General features: G+C 48.9%; 1 protein-coding gene across 2 annotated transcripts in view; it reads right to left on the bottom strand.

The window, feature by feature from the left end:
• Ntn1 (netrin 1) overlaps window positions 1–22,602 on the bottom strand; it is a 180,579-nt gene that overhangs the window by 19,417 nt on the left and 138,560 nt on the right. The gene's annotated exons all lie outside the window — the stretch shown is intronic.

Raw genomic sequence — 22,602 nt, 5'->3', positions numbered from 1 at the left:
ATGACAGACCCCACTGAAATCCTGAGCCAAAATAAATCCTTCCTCCAAGTTGTTTTGTCAGGTTCTTTGTAATGCTGACAAGAAGGGTCACTTATATACAAGGATGTAAGAGAAAATTTCAAAGACAATTTAAATGGGGACAAAGGTTTTGTATATCAGCAAATACAAACAAACAAAAATGAGCCAAGAATGGGAAATGTTAATATCAGAAAGGGCAAGGTTCAAAACAAAAATGCCAAAAATGTGTTTTAAAAGGTTACCAAGTAAAGTCATTTTATGGGGTCAGCAAGATGGCTCAGGGTAAAGAAGATTACAGCCAAGCCTGACAACCTGAGTTCAATCCTGAGAACCCACACACTGGAAGGAGAGAACCAACTCCTACAAGGTGTACTGTGACCTCTACACGTGCATCATGACACACCTATACCCACACAGATGCACACAATAAACAAATGTAAAAGTGTTTTGATTGTTTTATATGTGTAATAAGATTTCACTGAATTATATTAAGCAGTGAGACAGGCAGACACAAACACACATATAAATAGAGAAATGTTAAATTAATTCTGAGAGGCTGAAATTGTATAGGCTACACTTCCTGACCACAGTATAATTAATACTACTTGTTATGACGGAAGGAAGGATCAAAACAAGTAAATGAGACTCAGCCCTAGAAACTTTAAAAAAAATAAGTAAGACAAAACTCAAAGAGAGAGGGAGAATTATTAACAGCAGAAGCAGAAATAAGTAGAATGGGGGGGGGCTTAAAATTACAAATATACTCAAAGCTTGATTCTTTGAAATGCCTCCAAACAAACTTAAAAAAAAAAGACCAGACAAAACATTGTCATGTCTAATTATGAATAAAAGAAAGAAAACAGACAGACTAAGAAGAATGAGAAAACCATGACCTAAAGAAATGTTGTGAATTAGAAGGCTATTGTACAATGACTCCAGGCGAAAATCCTGGAATCTGAATGAAATGCATATTTTCAGGAGAATTGAAATGACCAAACTGAATAGACAGAGTATGTCTAGAATGAGCCCGGTTCACAGACATGGCCATGTGAGCCTGTGATAGACATAGCCATTTCATGCTACTTGATTCATTTAGGAACAGAAAAAGATGGAACATTATTAAATGACAGACTACATAAAAAAGAAAGAAAACAAACAAACAAACAAAAAAAGAAAACACCACTGAGATTGATCATCTCACAATGTGAAGAAACAGCACTGCAGTTTCCCATGTCTCAACCTTCATACAAAAGCTGCCATGCCAGACCTGGACCAGACACAGGAGATCCTACAAACACGCATGCACTCTACCTAGTGGTCTGAGCGCCCACCATCTCACTCCTATGGATCTTTGGCTGAGTTGTCAGGTAACACTGGCAGATCTTTAGGGGCACCTGCTCCAAGGTGCTCCTTCCTCCAGGCTCTCTTCCCCCACCAAAGACAAGGGCTTCCAGGGTTGGACCCAGGTGCCACCTGATCTCCACTTGTACATTATCAGTCCAGGGGAGGGCTGCTGGGACCCAGAAGGGGCCATCTGCCCAGCCTGCAAAGGCTCATCCCTGCTGGCTGGCATCCCAGCCCCTCTTGGGAGCAGCCTACCTCCTTTTCATTCTTCCCACCTGCTCTCCTGACCAACCCATAGCTAAGAGCCAAGCGGTGCCCCACAGGCTGGGCCCCTTCAGGCCTCTCCTCCACCTTGGGTAGCTGGCCCCCCTACTCTGCCTCCTGTGCCCAGGTGCCAAAACCCTGCTGGGCCAGCCTGCTCGCTGCTCCAGGCTCATCTCCAAGCATATGGCAAGCAGAGCCTGGCGGACTGTGGCGGGAGCCTGGGGCACCGCAGCTGGCACCTCCCCTCGGAGCAGGGCGGGGAGCTGGCAAAGGTCTCCCTCTCATAGCCTTGGCTCACTCTTCAGCCATACCTCTGCCCCTGCTCCTGTTGCCATTGGGAAGATGTGGACTGGATAGGGTGAGGGACATGAAGTCATGGGATGGAAAATCCGAGGGAGTTGGGTGAGCTTTGGCGCTAATGGCTAGGTACTGGGTAAGGGTTCTTGGTTCCCTCTGAATGGGGGAAATGGCTAAAGGAGAGAAGGGAATATGCCCAGCTGTCTGTCTGTCTGTCTGCCTTGGTCAGGTCATTCTCCCCAGCAGGTGATAAAAGACAAGTGGACCCAGTTTGTCTGGCTCACAACAGTAGGTTACATGAACTCTGCCCAGGCCGGCAAGCCCAACTTCAATGTGTTCAGCGTTCAGGGTATCCAGGGTAATGCAGGGGTGTTCACAATAGCTATCATGGGGCAATGGGGAAAGCATTCCCAAGTCATTGGCTGTAGGTGATTCTTTTCTTCAGGCAAGATCACCTTCTCAACCCTCAATTTAAAAAAGAGAGAGAGAGAGACTGGCAAAAATTCAAGGAGTAAACTTGAGCGGAGCGGTGGTGGCACACTCCTTTAATCCAAGCACAGCACTTGGGAAGCAGAGATAGCTGGATCTCTGTGAACTGGAGGCTAGCATGGTCAACAGAGCAAGTTCCAGGGCAGCAGGACAGTTATACAGTAAAACCCTGTCTCAAAAAACCAAAAAAGAGAGAGAGAGAGAGAGAGAGAGAGAGAGAGAGAGAGAGAGAGAGAGAGAGAACTTGAAAGTGCATGAAGAGATGCAAACATTTCAATTTCAGTTCCAAAGAAACACGCCTGAACCAAGGGAAGAAGGCACTTCTGCCCAGGAAACCAGCAAAGGTAGGCGCGCGCGCACACACACACACACACACACACACACACACACACACACACACACACACAGGTGCCAAGTGGCTAAAGCATGCCTGGCACAGAATGTCCCAATCCTGAGGCCACTCTCCTCTGACACAAGCATGCTGTTTCTCTGGTTTTACCATTTGCTTGAGTTCTCCTGAGCAACCTCCCTACATGGCTGACTCTGGCAAGTTCTAGGTGGGTCATGAGACAAACAACAGCAGCCGGCATGATGATGGGGGCGAGCAGGCCAGTCACATGAGTTCCACTGTGAGTGCCATGAAAGAATAAAACCCAGAAAATGAAGTCAGCGAGCTGGCAGAGACGGTCAGCAGGTAAGTGGAGATCCACAGACATGAAGGTCATCCTGGATGGATAGAGAGCCAGGCAGTAATACAACCTTGACACAGATCTGCCACAGTCTCCCCAGGATCGATGCTCCCTTCTTCCTAAAGCCTGTGTTTCCAACAATAAAGCCTCCTCTTCCACGCTGGCCATGTGGCTCACCATGCCAGCTGCTCACTCCGGAGACCTCAGCTCTAAGTGGAAGCAACTGAGTGGGGGAGAGAACCGCTGCTGTCAGTAAAAATGGATTCTACAAGTGTGTCCTTCTGGTCTGTGGCAATGACCATTCTGAGCCTCCATGTCCCCATCAGTGAACTGGGGCAGAGCCATGATGGTGATAGAAAAACATTGCAGGATTCAGGCAGGGAAGATGGGGTGGAGGGTGAGGACAGACTGTTGGATATGACAGTTGGACTAGGGGTGGCCTGGGGTACCAACTACCCACACAACAGGCCATTTCCAGGTTCGGCAGCTCTATCTGGGTCTCTGGTGCCTTTCCCTTTGGGACTCCCTCCATTGAGCCTGGTCCTACTCATGTGCTGGGCAGCCTCCCTCTGAGCTCATGGAGAACCTTCTATGTTCTTAGCATCCACAGTCTAGAATGGTCCATTCCTCCTCCTTAGTGTCCCCAAACTTGGTATGGGGTTGATTACCAACAATCCTGGGGGTCTCAGGGCAATGTAAAATAAGCTAGGGGCAGTGACCAAGCCTGCCCAAACAAGCAGGGCCATAAACACAGCTGTGCTCCATGACATTGACAGTGGCCACCTGCTCATGAGGTACCTGGCTAGTGAGTTCTCCAACCTTCTGAGCACTCTGACCATAGACGTGCCCTGGGTGGAGGTTGGGGGTTGGGGGTTAGTCACAGGAGTAAGGAGGCCAAGATGCTTTCAGAAGCACAGGCTGCCATCTAGAAAGAGCACCCTTAGCCCATGCACAGGGCAGTGAGCTGTCTTTAGGATGTGGGGTGTTGGTGGGCAGATCCCTCAGTCAAACTTCAGAAGGCAACTGCTCACTTGGCAAGCCTTAGAGCTGAGGGCCCTGCGGGGGACAGGGTGTTGGGGAGTGTGAAGGCCCGGGAAGCCTGAATGGTGGGGAGGCTACCGAGGCACAGAGGTGCTAGCACTGGGGCCCCACACAACGGTGCGTCCTTGAGCACAGCACTGTGCCTTACAGCTTTGGATTCCTGACTTAGGTCACCCGAGATACGGCTGTCATCTTTTACAATCCTGCTAAGATGAGGCCTGACATGTAATCAGCACTAGGGTCATTGAAGCCCTCATTATTCTTACTCTAACTTAAAGAACCGTGAGAGAAAACCAATGTTACTGTACTTCTGTCACATCCAATTTCTACTTAAGCCCAAAGATAATTCTCCTTCAACTATGTCCTTGGTTCTCTGAGTTATGACTGACCTCGGCCTGTCCTGCTGTCTTGGTCTTAAGAGGATTTGTCTCCTCGGGGCAGGACTCACACTGCAGTGGAAGGACTATCAGTTTATTTGTGTATTGTCTCCTTTCCTAGTTGAAGTCAGAGGCTGTGTGCTGGTCCCCAGGGACCAGCACACTCATCAGGGCCCTCAGTAGGTCTTTGCCAAACAGGCCAGGCTGCTGCTGTATGTGGTAAGCCAAGACCCTAGGCCCTGCTTGCCTTAGTCCAAGGGCGGAAGTCACTAGGCTCAGTATCAGAACCCACAGGAAGCAGCCAGTCTGGGTCAGCGTAGAAAAGTAAAGGCTGGAAGCAAGATTCCGAAGGATGGAAAAAGGCAATTTGGGAAACACCGCAATACATAAAAAGTGAGGCTTGGCACACACAGGACCCTGCCTAAGGAAGAGGGTGGGAGCCGATAAATCTTCCCTCTCCCAGGAGCTTGGATGGGCTTTGGAGTTTTATTTGGACTTTAATAACACAGATCCAAAAATCCACCACCTTATTATGAAAATATATTTGCAGATTTTAAATAGCAGCCCTTGAACTCTGCAGGCAGCTTTTACTCCAGAGATGGGAGGTCTGTGCAGGGGAAGCCCCTAGGGATGAGCAGTCCCGGTCCCACGCTACCTGGCCTCAGAGGCCCATCCTGCTCCAGTCTTTCCTAATACAATAGGACCCCCAAAGAAAGACAGAGGTATGCTGGGCTTAAGGAAGTGATACAAACAGCCAGGCCCTTCTCCCTTGGCTGAGTGTTAGAGCAGCCTCAGGCTTCTTCTCCCTCTAAGTTCTATGGCTTTACTGAGGGTGGGGTTCCAGGCTGGAAGAGGTCAGGGGCTGTACTGACCACAGGAGGGAGCAGCCCCTCTTCTCCCCCTGGAACAAGAGGGTGCAAATGAGTCCTCAGCATGCTCTTTCTTCTTGCTGAACAAGATGGATTGGAAAACAAATTGGCTCAAATAAAGCATGTAATTAGATTAGAGCCTCTTGCCCAGAGCCTCTGGGGCTGCAAAACGCCCTCCTGACTGCAGAAAGGACACCTTGGCTGGCTGAACCAGCTCCCAGACATCTAGAATTTTCTCTTGACCCTCAGCTGTCCTCCCGAAGGTCCCCAGCCAATGTCAATTATGCAGACCACCTCAGACTTTAGCATTGTCCCGCACCCTACCTGCAGACACCACCTCAGCCTTGGAGGGCAATGGTATCCAATCCAAGCAGTAAGAACATCTGTATGCGGTAGAGAAAACCAGGATGGCTCCCGCCAATGCACTCTACACACCTACCTGGCTGTGCCACCCATGAGAAGACAGGGGCTCAGAGAGCTTTGTCAGCCACTTCCTGGAGCTCCTAAGATAAGTCTCTCTGTCCAAAGGCATGGGAACTCTGAGGACCACCTAAGCACTAACCCCTAAGTGTCCCTGTCCAGTGCAAGGAAGAGCCACCTCTCCTTGAGGGACCTGGGCAAGAATCTCTCTAGCCGCTGCTGTATCCATCCCGTGTCACTTCCCTCCCTTCCCCGAACACTGCCTCCTGTGTGTATGATGCCCTTGCCCTTCGGACCACCAGCCATGCCTTTGGGAAAGTAAGCCACGTTCACAGCCTGCCATATTCAAAGTGTTGTTGGACCCAGAGAAGAAATTCCTTTTCCCCAAACTATTTCTAAAATCCTCCATCAAAATGACAGATGAGTTCTGGCACTGGCACCAAATAAGAACTCAGACAGGAAAAAGAAAATCACAGAGAGAGAGAGAGAGAGAGAGAGAGAGAGAGAGAGAGAGAGAAAGAGGTGAGAACAACAAGAGACAAGACACTTGGGGCCCCTGGTTTGAAAGGCTTGTGATAAACAACTCGTCTCCAGAAAGTAAAATGAGGACTGACAGTGGAAGCCCTATTAATAAATATCATCCCGACCACCCAGCTCCCTGGCCGACCGCAGGACAGACTTCACCAGCACCCACAGCACCACCTGGGGCCTAGAACTCACTAAGGAACTCCTAAATGTTTAAGGGATAAGCAGATATATTTTGCCATTCTGTAACGTTCCGTGGACTGCTGGAATGAACACAGGCCACACAGGCCTCACCGTGGCAGAGCTCCAGGAGTTCTCATGACCCTAGCAGCAGGCCCATCCTCGCTTTCCTACTGCCTTTGGAGCTAGCTGAAGTTCTCCTCCCTTTAGCCCAAGGGCAGAACGAGACTGTTCTTGGCTGAGCCTCACCTGACTCCCATAACCCTCCAGATGGTCTTAGGTCCACCTTCTTGAACAGCCTAAACAGCCCAACCTTTGAACCTACAGACGAGCCCTCCAGATTTCAACAGGAAAAGACCACTCCCTCAGCTACCAGTACCACCAATTCAGCTAGTGTGGTGTTTAGAGCCCACGCAGTCTGCCCATCCAGCTTCCCTGTTCCTCAGCTGTTGCTGTGAGAATGGCACAGAATCAGCCTCCTCTCCACTTTGTGGCTGGCTGTACTGAGTGAGAAACAGCTCCATATCCCCTGGAAAGCATGATGGGAAGCCAGTGCACACTGGGAGCCACTTGGCTGTTTTTCTTAGTCCTCTGGGGAGAAGCAGCAAAGAGTGAAAGCTTTCTAAGAGGCAAAGCTGCTGCTCGCAGGGGAAGCCCCTCAGGCTGCCACTCATAGCTTAATTATTCTTTGTTTACAAACACTGAAAATAAATTTTACTGCCACATTATGAACATGGTATCCTGGGACCTATACACAGTCACCCAGTATCTAGGGTAGAGTCACAGGCTCCAGGACCATGCACAGGTGCTCAAGACCCTCGTTAAAATAAACAGTATCCATTCATATTCACTGCCCCCATCTCTCTCTCTCATCAAACCTGGGATCTCACATGTGCTAGGAAAGTAACTCTACCACGAAAATAAACCAAACCCTTTGATATTTCACCTTAAGACGAGGTTTTACCCAGGTTGGATTCAAATTTGTGATGGTCATGAGTACACTTGAGCTACCTTCTGGAAAGTTCCTGGTCAGGCCTCTTAGAGGGAATCCAGAACACCTCTGGTGAACAAAACAACAATCAGCTTTCACTTACATCAGGGGCCTGTGGGGCAGACACCTGACCTACAAATGCTGGGAGCAGCAACCCAGCCCCCCTGGGGTTCGTTCACATGGCTAACTCAGAGCTTCCTCCTTGGTAGTTGAGCTTTCAAGTGGCTCTGAGGGCTGATCCACATCCTATTTCCTTCCTTGAAGAGATGTGCTCACAAGTTCTAAAAACCTTTCATCAGCACAAAATTTCAAAACTCTCACCATCCCCAAGAGCATTGCAAACCCTGGAAAGTACAGCCCAAGCTTCTGTCTGCTGGTGAGGGGTGTCTGCCAGGAGAGATGGGGATAGGTACCCATCCCAGAAGGGAAAGATGCAGAGACAAAGATCTACATCCAAACTAAGATGACTGAGGTAGCACCTTAAGACTTCCCCAAGATTCCAATTCTGCCTCTAAGATCAATCTTTTAGAGCTTTGTGCTAGACGATCCGAATTTCCAGTTATATCATTGACACCAAGTTCAGTCAGCCCTCCACAATCACAGCTCTGCTTGAGCAAATTCAACAAACTATAAACAATGTTTTAGGGGGAAAAAAAGAGACAGGTGTATTAAACATGGATATCTTATCATTATTCTCTAAAGAAAACCACTGTCTGAAGAGATGGCTCAGTGGTTAAGAGTGTTGTGGTTATTCCAGAGGACCTAAGCTTAATTCCCAGCACCCACCTCAACTGTCAACTCCAGCTCCAGAGAATTCAGTGCCCTCTTCTGGCCTCCACAAGTACTGCACTCACATGTGCATATACCTAGACACACACAAACATAGGCACCCACACACAGTCATAAATAATTAAATAAAAAAAACACTTTGTATATACAGCATGTGTGTCATTTTAGGCATGTGCAATCAAGAGATGAATTAAAATATATGAAAGGAGTAGTACAATTACATGCACACACTACATTAGTTTATGGAGAGGATCAAGCATCTGCGGATTCTACTCCCCTGAGTTCCTGGAATCAATCGCTGTCAATACTCAAGGACTACTGGGTCATCCTCTTATCTGCCATCTGTGCCGTTGGGAAACCGCGGCCCATCTGGAAGATCGGCAAGCCACCTTGGACTCAAGGCTTCATTTGTTAAGCAGCAAGGACCCAGTAGGCTCTCAGCATGCCAATTGGGCCACAGGTGGCATCCGTGTCTATGGATCTGGAGTTTGGTTAACAGTTAAAAATGGAACTAGAACCACCTACTATACTTAACATGTCTTTCTCACCAGAACAACCTGAAGGCTCTCTGAAAGGCACGGTGCTGTCTATTTAGCACTATAACCCCAGCACCCACGACAGGCCCTAAAAATGCACAGTGGATGAATGAAAGGGCAGAAAATGAATAGCGGACAAGTGCACGACTTCCTCAGAATTCCCAAGGGATTCTGGGAGTTGCTGAAGGGACAAGGGGAACATAAAAACTACTCCCAAGCCTGGCTGAACAAGAAACCCCCACTTTCAAGTCTGTTGCCCGAACAAGGCCAAGAGAAGGATTCACAGCACAGGCTCTGTCTTCCCTAAGCCCTTTCCAAATTGCAGAAAAGGCCGCACCTGCCTCCGTCCGTCTGCAGCCGCTAATCCACTGTAACAGCTCTGTGCCCCCATTCTATCTCCCACTCGGTGGGCAGAGTTATCCTGTGTATTCGCCTTTAATAAGCTGAAGCTATTTGGGCTGCTGTATTCACTGGTATCTGCTCCCACCCGCCTGCCCCACAGGGTCTCCTTGTCAGATTTCCCAGTGAACAGGGGATTTTGTGTTCAGCAGGGAAAACAAAGCTGCCCCAACAGGGATCCAGTTGGCTCTCTGCATACTTCTCCAGTGAGAGCCAACAGTGGACACAGGCTGGAATTGCTGTCAACACCAAAGGGGGATTCAGATGAGCTGAGCTGGGCTCCCTGGGAAGCCGTGAAAGAAAGGGATGGTCAGAGCCCTGGCGTATCACCTCTACTGGCTGCTTAGTTGGCTCGGATGGTTAAGCCAGTAATGATGAGGTCATGCCTTGGAACCTGGTGGCACCCTTGCTCAGTTTGCCTGTACCTCAAACCCAGGCAGCTGTCAGGCAGGAATCACACTCCTTGCTAATACTAGGCTAAACTGCTTCCTACACAGGAAAAACGGCCTTGATTTCTGGTGCCAATTACTACAACATCACAGTGACAGGTGGCCACAGATACGCCAGAAGTCAGAGAGTGGCCCAGATGATTTATGTGCAAACGTTTCGTGGTAACCAACCACTGTGTCATTCTCCATGTATGCATACATATGGCCTGCATTACCCAGCACCCCTTGCTGTTAGGCATGGTCATGTGACTGGGTCCTAACAAAAGAGACATGGATGCAAGTGATACTGAATGCTTGTAGGCTAAGCCTGTAGAAATCACCCATGGGCTTCCCAGCAGGGGCTCCGTGGCTCTAGGGGATGCCAGAGCCACACGACGGACTCACTGCCAATAGAAGATCATCCAATCAGGGCCACCTGTGGGTGACGGCTGTCGTGTTAGCCAACAATGACTGAACTACGAGAGATGTTCATCACAGTACATGCCTGACCAATACAAGATGGATCGTAAGAAGTGAAATGATTCTGCATAAAGACAGTAGCAGTGGTGGCATGCATGGCAGAGAAGGGATGTGAAGTTAGCAAGCCTGAGTGACCAGATAGCTATGAAAAAGGTGTGAGGGCCCCAGAGAACAGCCAAGACTTTCTACGGTGGAGAACTGCCAGAGAGTGGGCAAAGAGAAACCCACACATGGTCCCTAACAAAACCTTGGCAATTACTTACTACCATAGTCCCTGAGAAACTGGAGCAGTCCAGGACCCCTGACAGGGACCTAAAGCTGAGGAGACTCAACTTCCTTAGACAGTATGGTATTGTGTATGCAGAGAACCTACCCCCCATCCTCCCACACACTTAAAATCATTGTACCTGATACAATGACAGTGTTAAACAGTTACTGTATTCTTCCTGGAAAGAGAAGGAACAGTGTTGGTACAAGTTCAGCATAGGGGTGGTTTTGGGGTTCTGTTTGTTTTTGTTTCTTTTAAATCTGTGACTGGTTGATTGAATCCAAACACTCCAAACTCATGGCTACAGAGGACTGGGATAGCAGACGAAGTGGGTATCCTGCCCTGCCCTCCTTTCTGGCCCGCCACACCCAGTTGCCGCAGGTGCTGGCTGCTAATCACACAAGCTTGCAGCCTTTGGCTGATGCACACTGCTTTGCTGGGCAGTATCTGGGAAGTCACAAGTTTCAGTCTAGTTTCAGTAGGCAGGTGTAATGTCCTGGCTTCTGCCTTTATCTAGAGCAGCTCTTCCCCATGGCGGCCTCCTCAGAGCTTTGTCTAGCCTGGAAGCCATGTGTTTTCAGCCCTATACTCCCATGTCTTCCTTGCCTGGGAGCACCCCTCAGTAAACTACATCCACAACAACCCTGAGGTTCTAGGGAGCCTAACTTAAGACACTTGACTCCAGATAACCTGGACAAATGACTGGCACCGTATTGCCTCTTGAACACACAGCAAAAGTGGCACATGCAGGAAGAAGGGCAGGCATGACATCCAGTATGCAGACAATGCTGGATTATCTGCCCCCCTCCCCCAGGGAGAACTTGAGGCTTCACTGGTGATGATGGAAACCACGGTGGAACTTCAGCAGCTCAGTGAGCCTCGTGATCCCTGCCGCTGAAGGAAGTGGCCTCCTGGGGCAGTACAAATACTGAGCTAGGAAACTGTAGGCTGTGCCACCTGCCCAGGTGGGTGAGGAAGAAGGACCTGCCTTGGTGTGCCTAGCCCACTTTGGGCTTTTAAGAAAACCTTAAAGTATAAGCTTTTGCAGAAGACCCGGGTTCAATTCCCAGCACCCATATGGCAGCCCACAACCATCTGTTAGTCCCTGGCACTGGAGTTCTGACACCCTCTTTTAACCTCCAGAGCACCAGGCATGTGGCGATACGCATTCATACATGCAAGCAAAACACTCATACATATAAAATAAAAATAAAAAATATATGTAAATGTAAAATTTTAAAAGAAAATCTTTACACAGCCTTCTTAGACATCCATCGTCTCAAACAGTCCAGATCTCCTTCCAGGGGGAGGGACCTTTGACTCCTTCCACCTCTCCCTGCAAGAAAGGCAGGCTGACTGTAAACGGCTGACCTCCCGTGTGATCCACAGCAAGTCTCGGCCCAGTCTAGGATGCAGTCCTCCATCTACCAGATATGGAGGCCAGTCCGTCTCTAGGCTCCTCCTGGTATGAGCATTACAAATCCTACTCCCGGGGTACTGTTTGAGCAGCAGAATGCAGAGAGTGGTTAGCAACAGACACTCTGGGAGGGCAAGTAAACTACATATACTTATATATCCCGGCATAGCAAATTTCAAACTGTCAGCTTGATGCACTGAAAGCAAGGTTAGGAAGGGATGCACACCTCCTCTGGAGAGCCAGAGGGGGCAGCTACATCTCACTGCCATGCATCCATTTCAGGGGTCTCTAAGATGGGTTCTTTTCCTCTCTTTGATCCCAAAATGTACTGTTTTGTTTTGAAGGTTAGAGTTTCACTATGTAGTCCAGGCTGGTCTGAGATATTTGACCCTCCCACCTCAGCCACCTGAGTGCTGGGATCATACGTGTGTGCCACCATACCCAACTGTATTTACTCCTAAGCAGAGACCATGAAACACTACAGATAGCACTTGTCACAGACTCTGGGAAATGCTAGCTTCTCTGAAGGAGGGAGCAGGGATTGGGGACACTGTGCTCACCGACCTGAAGTACAAGGTAAACACAGGTCCATGATCTATTCTGTCACATCTAGAAGCAAGCTGGCAAGAGGGGAGGGGGGCTGATTTCACACGGCCACACCTGGAACTTTGAGAGCCAAGGACGAGGGGCAAAGATGTCCTGCTTGAGGGGAGGTAAGGGGCTGCCAACGCAGCTCAGTGGATAAAAGCACTTGCCACGCAAGCCTGAGGCCCTGAGCTTTGCTCCCCTCTCCAGAACACATGTGAAAAGACAGTGGCAAGATGGAAATGAGGACAAAAGCATGACGGAAAGCTCATGGGCCAGCTAACAGGGCAGAGAGAGACAGAGCCTGCCACAAGAGGGAAGGTGGGGACCAACTCAGCACACCTGCCCTCTGACCCCCACATGCCCACTATGGCACATACACACCAGCAGATTCCCTTCCCTCTCCCCTCCTCTCCTTCCCTGACCTCAGAAGTTAGAGGCAGTGAGGTAGGGGCAGGGACAGTCTATGCACCAGGCAACTGAGTGGAGCACTGTAGCCTCCTGGCCTCAGCACCCCACCCCCACCCCTTGTCCTCTTCAGTTTGAAGGACTACGTACCAGAGGAAGGCTACCTACCCGCTCTCTGGGCAAACCCTGTCATTCTTCCTCTCCCATGGCTATATACACACCTTGATGCTAATTCCTCCAGTCACCTTCACATAACCCAAAACGGCTTCGCGGCCACATCCAGGGACTTCCCCTGGGAACATAAGGCCACCCGACCCCCCGCCCAACTGCTGACCACTGAGTGGGAAAAAAATTCAGAGACCCACAGTTGGCATCTAAAAGGGACCCAGGGTCTTGATAAACATACAACCTAGGCTCACCTGAATCTCATGGTGTAGCCCAGTCTGGCCTCAAATTTGAATTCTCAACCTTCCTGTCATGGCCTCTCAAGTGCTGAGATAAAAGGGGTATGCCACCATGTCTGATACTAGCCCTGGGGTTTTGAGCCGAAAGGGTACTTAATGGGTCATTTGGCCAACTCCGTGGCTCCTGTGAGGACTGGGCCCAAGGCTCTGGAGTGGCTTGCAGGACCTTCCACAGGGCTGGGGCAAGTATCCACAGCCAGGTTAAAGGTGGAATTGATGGCTCTAGTGGTGGTTGTTAGGCCCAGTAAGTCTGGGTGGTTTGGCATCTCATAGTACATTTGATCAAAGAAGCTGCCATGGGTTTTCCAGTCTCAGGGCAGGAGGGCCTTACTCACTTACCCTACTTCACAGGGCAACACTGACAGCAACAGCCTAGCCCATTATTCATTAGTTCAGGGGTTCAAGGCAGAGGTATGGGCTGCCACAGCCCAAGATGCCCTGTCATCTTCCCTGCCTCGGCCAAGCTCTGGAGCCTGCACCCTACCCCACAGCCTCTGTCACGGAGATCCTGGGATGTGGGACGTGGGGTGTAGTGCTAGGGCTCCTATCCTCTTTATTTCCCTGGCGCCTGTCATTTGTTCTGTCATGCATCCCCCTCAAATCCTAGAGAGAAGAACGCCCATGAAGGGCTAAATAGTCTACACCACTTGCTCCTCTGGCTGTCCAGCTCATCTCTTTGTCCTCCTGTCCACCTGCAAAGGCCCAGAGACAGAAGAACAATAGGGTGACTTGATTTGTGCTGCTTGGGGTGGCAGGGACCCCTGGCAGCAGGGGTGGGGACAGATGCTTTCTAGCCTCACTTGCACCCAGGCTGACCTCTGCCCTGCCCTCTGTGCGGGGGGGGGGGGGGGTGGGGGGGTGGGGAGGAGGGTGAGGGGTGGGGGAGGGGAGCCGATAAAGCAAAGCACAAGGAAGGTAGTGGACAGGGATGTAGGGGAGGGAGGGAGACAGGGAGAGAGAGAGAGAGAGAGAGAGGGATGGAAGGACAGAGGGATGGAGGGACGGAGGGAAGGAGGGGAGGAGGGGAGGAGGGACAGAGCAAAGAAGAATTAGAGGGGGAATCCAGACAGGGAAAATGAAAGAGAAAAGGATCCCACTGGGCTGCCCAGGGGCAGTCACACCACATCAAAGTGCCACTTGGGGATCCCCAGCAGTGATCTGTAGGTATAATTCTACACAGTTCAACCTAATGCAGAACACATCCCATAATACATATGGGACGAGCCTGGCCTCAAGCCAGTGGGACTGGCTAGTGGAGGAAGCCGTATTCCTTGGCTCTATCTCTGGGTTCCTTTCCTGACAGTTCTGGCAGCTGGGCTGATGTCAAGACATCTGCGTTTAACCCAGTGTTGCTCATCAGCGGCTGCTTTGTCCCAGGGGGACACCCAATTATCGTCACTTGCCCGAGAAGCTCCATACCTTCCAGTGTGGATACTACCACCACTACCACAAGCACCCCAGCCCAAGGACAGTTCGTGCTGAGGGTGGAAACCCTGGGTCAGAGAACTTGCCTAGAATGTGAAGAACCCTGGGATCTACCCCCAGCACCTTGAAACAAAACAAAACCAAAACAAATGAACAAACAAAAACCACCCATGGCTGATACCCTTTTAAAAAATTGCTCATGGTCTTTTAGCTTCCATACCCTCTACATTCACCAAGACAACACAAGATGGTTCTGGATATTTCTCTCCGAAGTGCCTCTGGGAGGGAAACTCAGAGCTCACACATCCACAAAGCCAGGGGCTGGCCTGAGCTCAGGCTGGACACAGCATGGCCTCCTCCTCAAGAGCACACGGGGTTACCGTGACAGCAGGGACCACATAGGCCGCACTATTCACTTTTGGTGACACTTCCCATTCATCATATTCTCAAAAGCAGCCCAGGGTCCCTTTTAAATACAACGCTTAGTGGGTCACATCATCACAGAATGGCTTAACGAGTGAGCCACAAGCGACCCAGCTGCACAACACACTGGGGGACGACCAAGAAATTCCTGATCATGAACTGTGCGTCAAGACACTTTTCAGAGGCGCCTTCTGAAATATGTAGGGATGGACTGACAAGATGTCTAAATTTCTCTTTCAAGGCATTCAGGCAAGGCTGAGGGTATAGCCCAGGGGATGTGCACTTGCTTAACGTGCACAAGACCCCAGGTCTGATCCCAGGACTAAAATTATTTTTTCTTTTTAAAGCAAAGAGAGGTTGACACAAACACAGCAAAACCAAATTGTTAAGTCTAGGTAGGCAACGAGCACACTGCTATTAGCCATTCTGCTACTTCAGTGAAATTTCTCAGAATAAAAAAATTAACAAACACTAGTGAGAGTGTGCAGGCACTTTTTACCAAGCCTGTTGACCTGAGTTTAATCCCCAGGACCCACCTGGTAGAAGGAGAGAACCAAATCCTGCAAACCATCCAACCCCCCCACACTCACCAGATGGCAAATAAACAAATGTAAAAGACGTTTAAGGAGTTAAATTACATTAATGTGAGATCCATCAATTTATAGTGAAACTCAGGACTACTATTTTTTTTTTTTTTTCAGCTTTGGAGGCTGGCCTGGAACTTGCTCAGTAGACCAGGCTGGCCTTGAACTCACAGTGATCGGCCTGCCTCTGCCTCCTGAGTCCTGGGATTAAAGGCTTCAAGACAACTTTTTAAAAGATGAATTCAGCATGGAAAAAAGTAGAACAGGCAAACAGTTAAACACAATCCTACAGAAACACCAGCCAGTTTAACGGCCCGGGGTTTTCTGACTCCATACAGTGGGCTGTATAGCTAATGAGCAAGCTGTCTGTCCATCCAGGAAGACTGGCCTCTCAGCGACTTTGCAGAGAACACATGGGTCTGTAGTGTATAAATACACCAGGATTTCTGACAGCCTGGTACTGTCAGCCTTGAGGGGCTGCTGACTCTTTGTTGTGGGGCTGTCCTACGCATGTGGGGTGTCTGGCAGCCTCCACCCATGAGATGCCTGTGGCGCCCTACACCCAGTCGTGACAATTGAAAATGTCTCCAGACAGTGCCAAATGTCCCCCGGGGAACAGAAGAGCCCCTGGTTGAGAAGCAGTGAAACACACAGACATGATGGAATGATTTCATCAAAATACTCCATAAACTGGCTCTGTAGTGAATATGCTCCCTACATGTAGTCTGCTTCGTAGCCTGCTCTGTCACTCGCAGAGTACAGTATTGCTCCCGTCACATATCCTACAAGCAAACCACACCGAGGAACAGCTGGCTACTTCAAGCTGGGTGTGCTGGTACACAGCTGTGGTCCCCGTGCTAGGAAGGCAGACACAGAGAACCACTCCAAGTTCAAGGCCCACCTGATCTATATGTGGAGTTGAGTTCTGGACCAGTCAGGGCTACACAGCAAAACCCATCTCAAAACAAAAACAAAAAACAAAAAACAAAACAGACATGTAAAATGCTCTTTGGTGACTAAAAACAAAGTGGCAACCATCATCTTTGGTGCCAAATCCCATCAAACACCACTATTTCCTTAGGCAGAGGCGAGCCCATGGCTCACAAGTATGTCTAGATATGGTGACCCATCTCTCTTCCTGAAAGGTACAAGTTACTCCCCCAGTAGTAAGTATTCAAGTGTCTGTCTCTCCAAGTCTTTTCAACACTGGGAATTACTTTTTTATTTTCTAAACAGTGTCAGATCTTCCAAGTCTGGTGGCTTGGGCCTGTAATCCCAGCTATTCAGGTGGTTGAGGCAGGAGAATAAAAAGTTCAAGGCCAGCCTGGGCAATTTGGTGAGACCTCTCTCAAATGAAAAAGGGGTTGGTGGCTGGAGATGACAGCAGTGGTTGAGCATACTTGCTGCTCGTGTAGAGGACCAGGAAACCAGCATCCACATGGTGGCTAGCAAACACCTGTCACTCTAGACCCAGGAGCACTGATGCCCTCTTCTCTCTTCAGGGGTCTCCTGCACACGCATGGTGCACATAAACTCACACAGACCCACACACCTATGCATAAATAACTTTTTAAAATTAAATCTTAAAGTTCTTGAAAAATGGCTAGGGAGATAGCTTAGTGGTAGACTGCTTGCCTTACACGGGCAAGGTCCCGGTTTCAATCTCCAGTATTGTAAGCACACAAAGTACCAAATCTAATATGTTTATAAGATAGCACTGCTGTTAACATTGCCATGGTTACTAATAAGCCTAATACTTCCTGTATTCAACTTGGTTTCATATTCTCTTATTGAGTTGTAAATGCTTTTTATTTATTAAGGATTTTGACCATTGGTTGGCCACATCACAGGGGCTTTCTCAGCTTTGCATTTGCCTTTTATTTTGCTTAGAGAGATTTGTAAAGTACAGAAGTTTTGCATTTATATCTATAAAACCTTTCCCTTTATGATTTTTGAGTTTTTATGTCCTATCTAGGAGGACTTCTTTGCCCTGAGATCACATGGATGGATGTGCGTGCGTGCGTGCGTGCGTGCGTGCGTGTGTGTGTGTGTGTGTGTGTGTGTGTGTGTGTGTGTGTATTATTTTAGAATATTACAGTTTCATTAATGATTTGCAGCTCTTTATCTCTCTGGTGATATGCTTGTTGGTAAGTTAGGAACCAGTTTTCCCAGCAGCACTTGCTGGCTGCCTGCCTCATCCACAGTCACACACTGCCCAGGACCAAGCCCTTCTTGGCCCCTCTCCATTCCTATGCCATACTCTTTTCAATGTCCTGCTTACAATACCTTAGAATGCCCAGTAGAGCTAATTACCCTCAGTAGTCACCTCTCAAAAACTTGTGAGGTGGGAGGGGAGGGAGGAAGGGGAGAGAAATATGTATAGCTCAATAAAGTAGAAATAATAAAAAATATCTTGGCTTTTCTCTTACTACACACTGATTTTCCTGGTTGAACTTTAGAACCCTGCCCTGTCTAATGGAGACACAGACCGGAATTATGCTAAATCTATGGATTTCTTCTGGGAGAACTGGCATTTTGACAGTTTGAGTCTTGCTCTCCCTGACAGGCCATGAGCTTCCATTTCCTTTTCTTCTTCGGTGTCTGGTTCAATTTTAAGGATTAAAGCAAAACAAAACATTCATCCCATATTTTCACTGCTTCACTTATTTTTGCTTGGCATTCTGTTGCTGTTCTAATTAAAATTTTGCTTCAGTTTTACACAAAAAAATAAATAAATAAAAGTAAAAACAAAACCAAACAAAACCAAACAAAAAAACCCAAAAAACAATGTGTGCTCTGCCCAACCCCACCACCCTGGACAGAAGAGCACACAGAGCTGGGCACTTTACCTTCTTTTGCTATTTTACCTTGAGATAGGGGTCTCACTAATTTGTTCAAGCTTGCTTTGACCTTGCTCTGTAACCAGGTGAGTCTTGAATTTGTGATCCTCCTGCCTCAGGCTCCCAAGTACCAGGATCACAGGCCTGTGCCTCCAATCCCAGCTGTTCTTGTGGTTTTATTAATTCCTGTTGGGGGGGTGCCCACCCCTGAACCAACTGTGCTTGCATTAGAATCCCATCACAGCCCTTTGCACATAGGATTCTCATTATAGGTTACACAGAGAAAGAAATGGTAAGCTTAGATTAGCAGGGCTCTGGGGATCTGAGAGCCCAGGCTGGCCAGAACACACACACGTGCATATCTGTTGGCATTGAGGGCAGCATCCCCAACACACACACACACACACACACACACACACACACACACACACACACACACACACACACACACACACCTCTGTTGGTATTGAGGGCAGCATCCCCAACACACTAGCTGTAAAGTTTTCTTTCTGGGCTCCTCTGAAAGGCTACATGGTACCCTAGAAAGCCACTCCTGCTCCACCCCAGGGCTACTGAGGCAGTAGCAAAATGCCCACAAAGGGCTCTATGTGGGGTAAAAGCTATTAAAAAAAAAAAAGGCAAGGCCAGGCCAGGGAAGAGCCCAAGACCATGGTAGAGAGGTGGAGAACCCAGGAGGTGATTAGCTCCGCACTCCTTTACCCAAGTCTAGCATCCACGGGGAAGAAGAGCCTTGGAAATGAGGTTGGGCAGCACAGACTACCTTTCACAGGCTTTGGAGGGAGGTCCATATCCCAGGTCAGGTGGGTGGGCTCACACAGGCTCTTGATGCAACCCTGCGTGTCTCTTTCCTACTCAATTCTCAAGGAATTCATATGGGGTATTCTGAAGCTAGCCACGGGCAGGATGGTCCTCCAAGGAAAGCCACGCACTCTGCAAATAAGCCAAGGTGAGGCATGTCTACTATTGTGGCCCACGTGCCTCAGGAAGGAATACAGGTGAAACTGATGGTCAAGGGCAGTAGAGGAGTGAGCAGGTGTTTCTGCAGAGGAGGAAGCTCTAGCAGGGACACCGGGGTAGGAACACTAGGCCCCACCCCTTCCTGTTTCAATGGGAGAGAAACTGTAGTAGTAGCAATGCCCTCAGAGCCAGCCAAACCTGAGCTCTCATTCACCAAAGTGACCAAAACACCAAATGGCTGCAGATCAAGAGCTGCCAAGGGCCAGGTGTTTTTCTCGAAGCCACAGGGGTGGCGGTTTCTCTACCCAGTCACTAGATGTGTCACAGGCAGCCTTGGTCATGACACCCTTTTTGTGTGGGGGGCTTCCTATCTCCCTGGCCTTCTCTGCTGCAGACCTCTTAGTCCTTGCCATCCTCCCTGCCTGAGAACAGTAAAGAACATTTTCCAAGGAAACTGGCTCTTCAAGGGCTTGAGTTCAGGGTGAAGTCTTGTCCCTTAGCTTAGCGAATAAACCCATGGCTTATTAATTCCCCTCTAGTAGGTGAATGCAATCAGAGTTTCCACAGGTGACCTAACTCAAGGGTGCTCACTCATTGTGGGAGTGCGCAGTTTGGAAGCTTTAGGGCCCCACTTCTCAGGCGCCTCCCAACCACCAACTCAATGTCTCAGCTAGCCAGCCAGGCTCTCTGTGATAGCACATCCCATAGGCCAGGCCCAGAGCCTCAGAAATGGCTCCTGCTTTGCAAAGCCCACCAAGGCAGGCTGCAAAGATTGGGTTGAGGCCCCAGGCACTGCTCCAAGCCCCAAATCTGATTTCCCATTCCCTCTTCAAGCAAAGCACTGGAGTGGTTCACTTTTGATCACATTCGTTAAGGTTCTAAATGAAGAAACCACAGTCACAAAATCCAAAGGAGTCAGAAAAGGTAATCAGCTAATCAAAGTCTTCTCAGACTACTCCGAGAATTTAGGAGTGGGTGTGGCTCAGAGGAGGCTGGAGCCAAGCAGAGCATCCCCATAGCCTCAGGCTGGGTTCCCCAGCACCGTGGCTGATTCAGACTTATTCATTAAAGCCGAGGACCTTCAGACGCTGCGCATAGGCCTCTTGTAGTCTGCGAAGACATGTCAGGTGTGCCACCATCCCTCTCACCCCTCAACTGCCCATCTCTAGCAGAAGGTAAAAAGCCCAAAGAAATTACAGGAACCCCAAAGTCAGGTTTGCAAGGCCCAGGAAAGCCTCCAGGAGACAGAGAGACCATTGCAATCTATATTGTCCAAGGGCGAGTGAGCTCTGTATCCTACCCCTGCACAGCCCTGGGCAGCCCAAAAGCCATCCAGGTGAGTCTGTCTATTCGGGTGTGTCATTGTCACTTTTGACTAGTCACATGACTAACAAGTACCAGGAATCAAGTCTGGGGGTCAGGGGCTGAAGAAATACATGTCTTGATGGTTAAAGGTGTTCTCTGCCCTTCCAGAGGGCCCAAGTTCAATGCCTAGCACCCACATCAGGCAGTTCAGTCAATTCCAAAGGGTCCAATACCCTGTTCTGGACTTGAAGGGTATCTGCACATATCCACACACAGACACAAATCTTGAGGGGGGGGGGGGAAAGAAGGGGAAGGAAGGAAAAGGAAAGGAAAGAGAAATGAAATTCTGGAGCTGAGGAAATATTTCAGCAGATAACACCCTTAGAGTTCAGATACCCAGAACCATGTAAAAGCTGGGCAGGCATACCAGCTGCCTGTCATGCCAGCCATTAGAAGGCAGAGGTGGGGGATGCTCAGGACAAGCTGGCTCAATAGACCAGCCACAAGTGGAGAGCACAGACTGTAGCGAGAGACCCTGCCCCCAAAAATAAAGTGGAGAGCAACTGAGGAAGATGCCTGTGGCCAACTTTGGGCCTCAGACATGTGGTAACACATGCATGTACATCTACACCTACATCCACACACCTACACACACACACACACACAGGAGCATGCAAATACACATACACATACAAAAATAATACAATTTCCACTTTAACATCTTCTTACTTCAAAAGCTACTGTCCCCTAATTTTTGTTTTAATTAATTAATTGATGGTAGAGATTTAACCTCCATGTGAAGCATGGGCTCAACTGAGCTACACACCCTCAGCCTCTGACTTAATTTTTAATTAAAAACAGCAAAAACAAAACTGTGTTAAAAAAAAATATCCGTATCTTCAGCAAGAGAGAACAGCTTTCTGTTTGTGTTTGTGGTTTTCATGAGACAGGTTCTCACTGTGTTAGCCATCTTGGTCTCAAACTTGTGAACACAAGTGATCCTCCTGTGTTAGCCTCTCAAGAAGCTAGGAAGAACAACTTTTAATTTTAAAATACCAGTATAGAAAATAATCGGCTTCTGTCCTCTAGACCTGGCCTCCATTGGGACAATGCTGAGTAGGGCAGTGGGCTACAGATTCCAGCCTCTACACTGCCACTCTGGCATCTAGCACCGAGGCACTCTGTGGTGGGTGTCCCCAGCCTTTGTCATTATCCTTCTCCTGCCAGGGGGTTCAGATGACCACCTGAGTATGCAAGCTTGCAGCTCCCTACAAAGCCACTAGAGAAGCAAAGTTCCCAGAATACTAGGGGCCCTCTTGTCATTCTGCGGCTCATCACCACTCCTACCCCAGGACCAGGTCTCCCAGGTATATGGCCCTGTACCGACCTCACAAGGCACAACATCCTGTAGGGCTCTAAGCTCCCTCTGTACCCAAACTGGGGGTGTGAAACCACTCCTGCACCAAGGAGCCCAGTAAACCCTTTTTTCATAGTAGGATTTTTTTGACACTAAAATAGTCTTGATTTACTAAAGTGTGGGAACAGCATGCATTGAGTAAAGCCATGCTTTCAACTTGTGTCTTTCCTTGGGCTGACTGGATGGGATGGAGCTTTACTTGTGATGCTGGGCAGCATCGGGGAGCTGTACCCACCCACCCCGAGACAAGCACAACACTCACCCTTTGTTCATTGCTCAGCTGGGTGAGGACGCTCTGCTGAGGGCTGGCCATCATATTTACTGCATTTTACAGTATTTTTCACTTACAATA

This window comes from Phodopus roborovskii, unplaced genomic scaffold (genome assembly GCF_943737965.1).
Source record: "Phodopus roborovskii unplaced genomic scaffold, PHOROB, whole genome shotgun sequence".
Taxonomy (NCBI): domain Eukaryota; kingdom Metazoa; phylum Chordata; class Mammalia; order Rodentia; family Cricetidae; genus Phodopus; species Phodopus roborovskii.
This window is presented reverse-complemented; position numbering and strand designations above follow the sequence as displayed.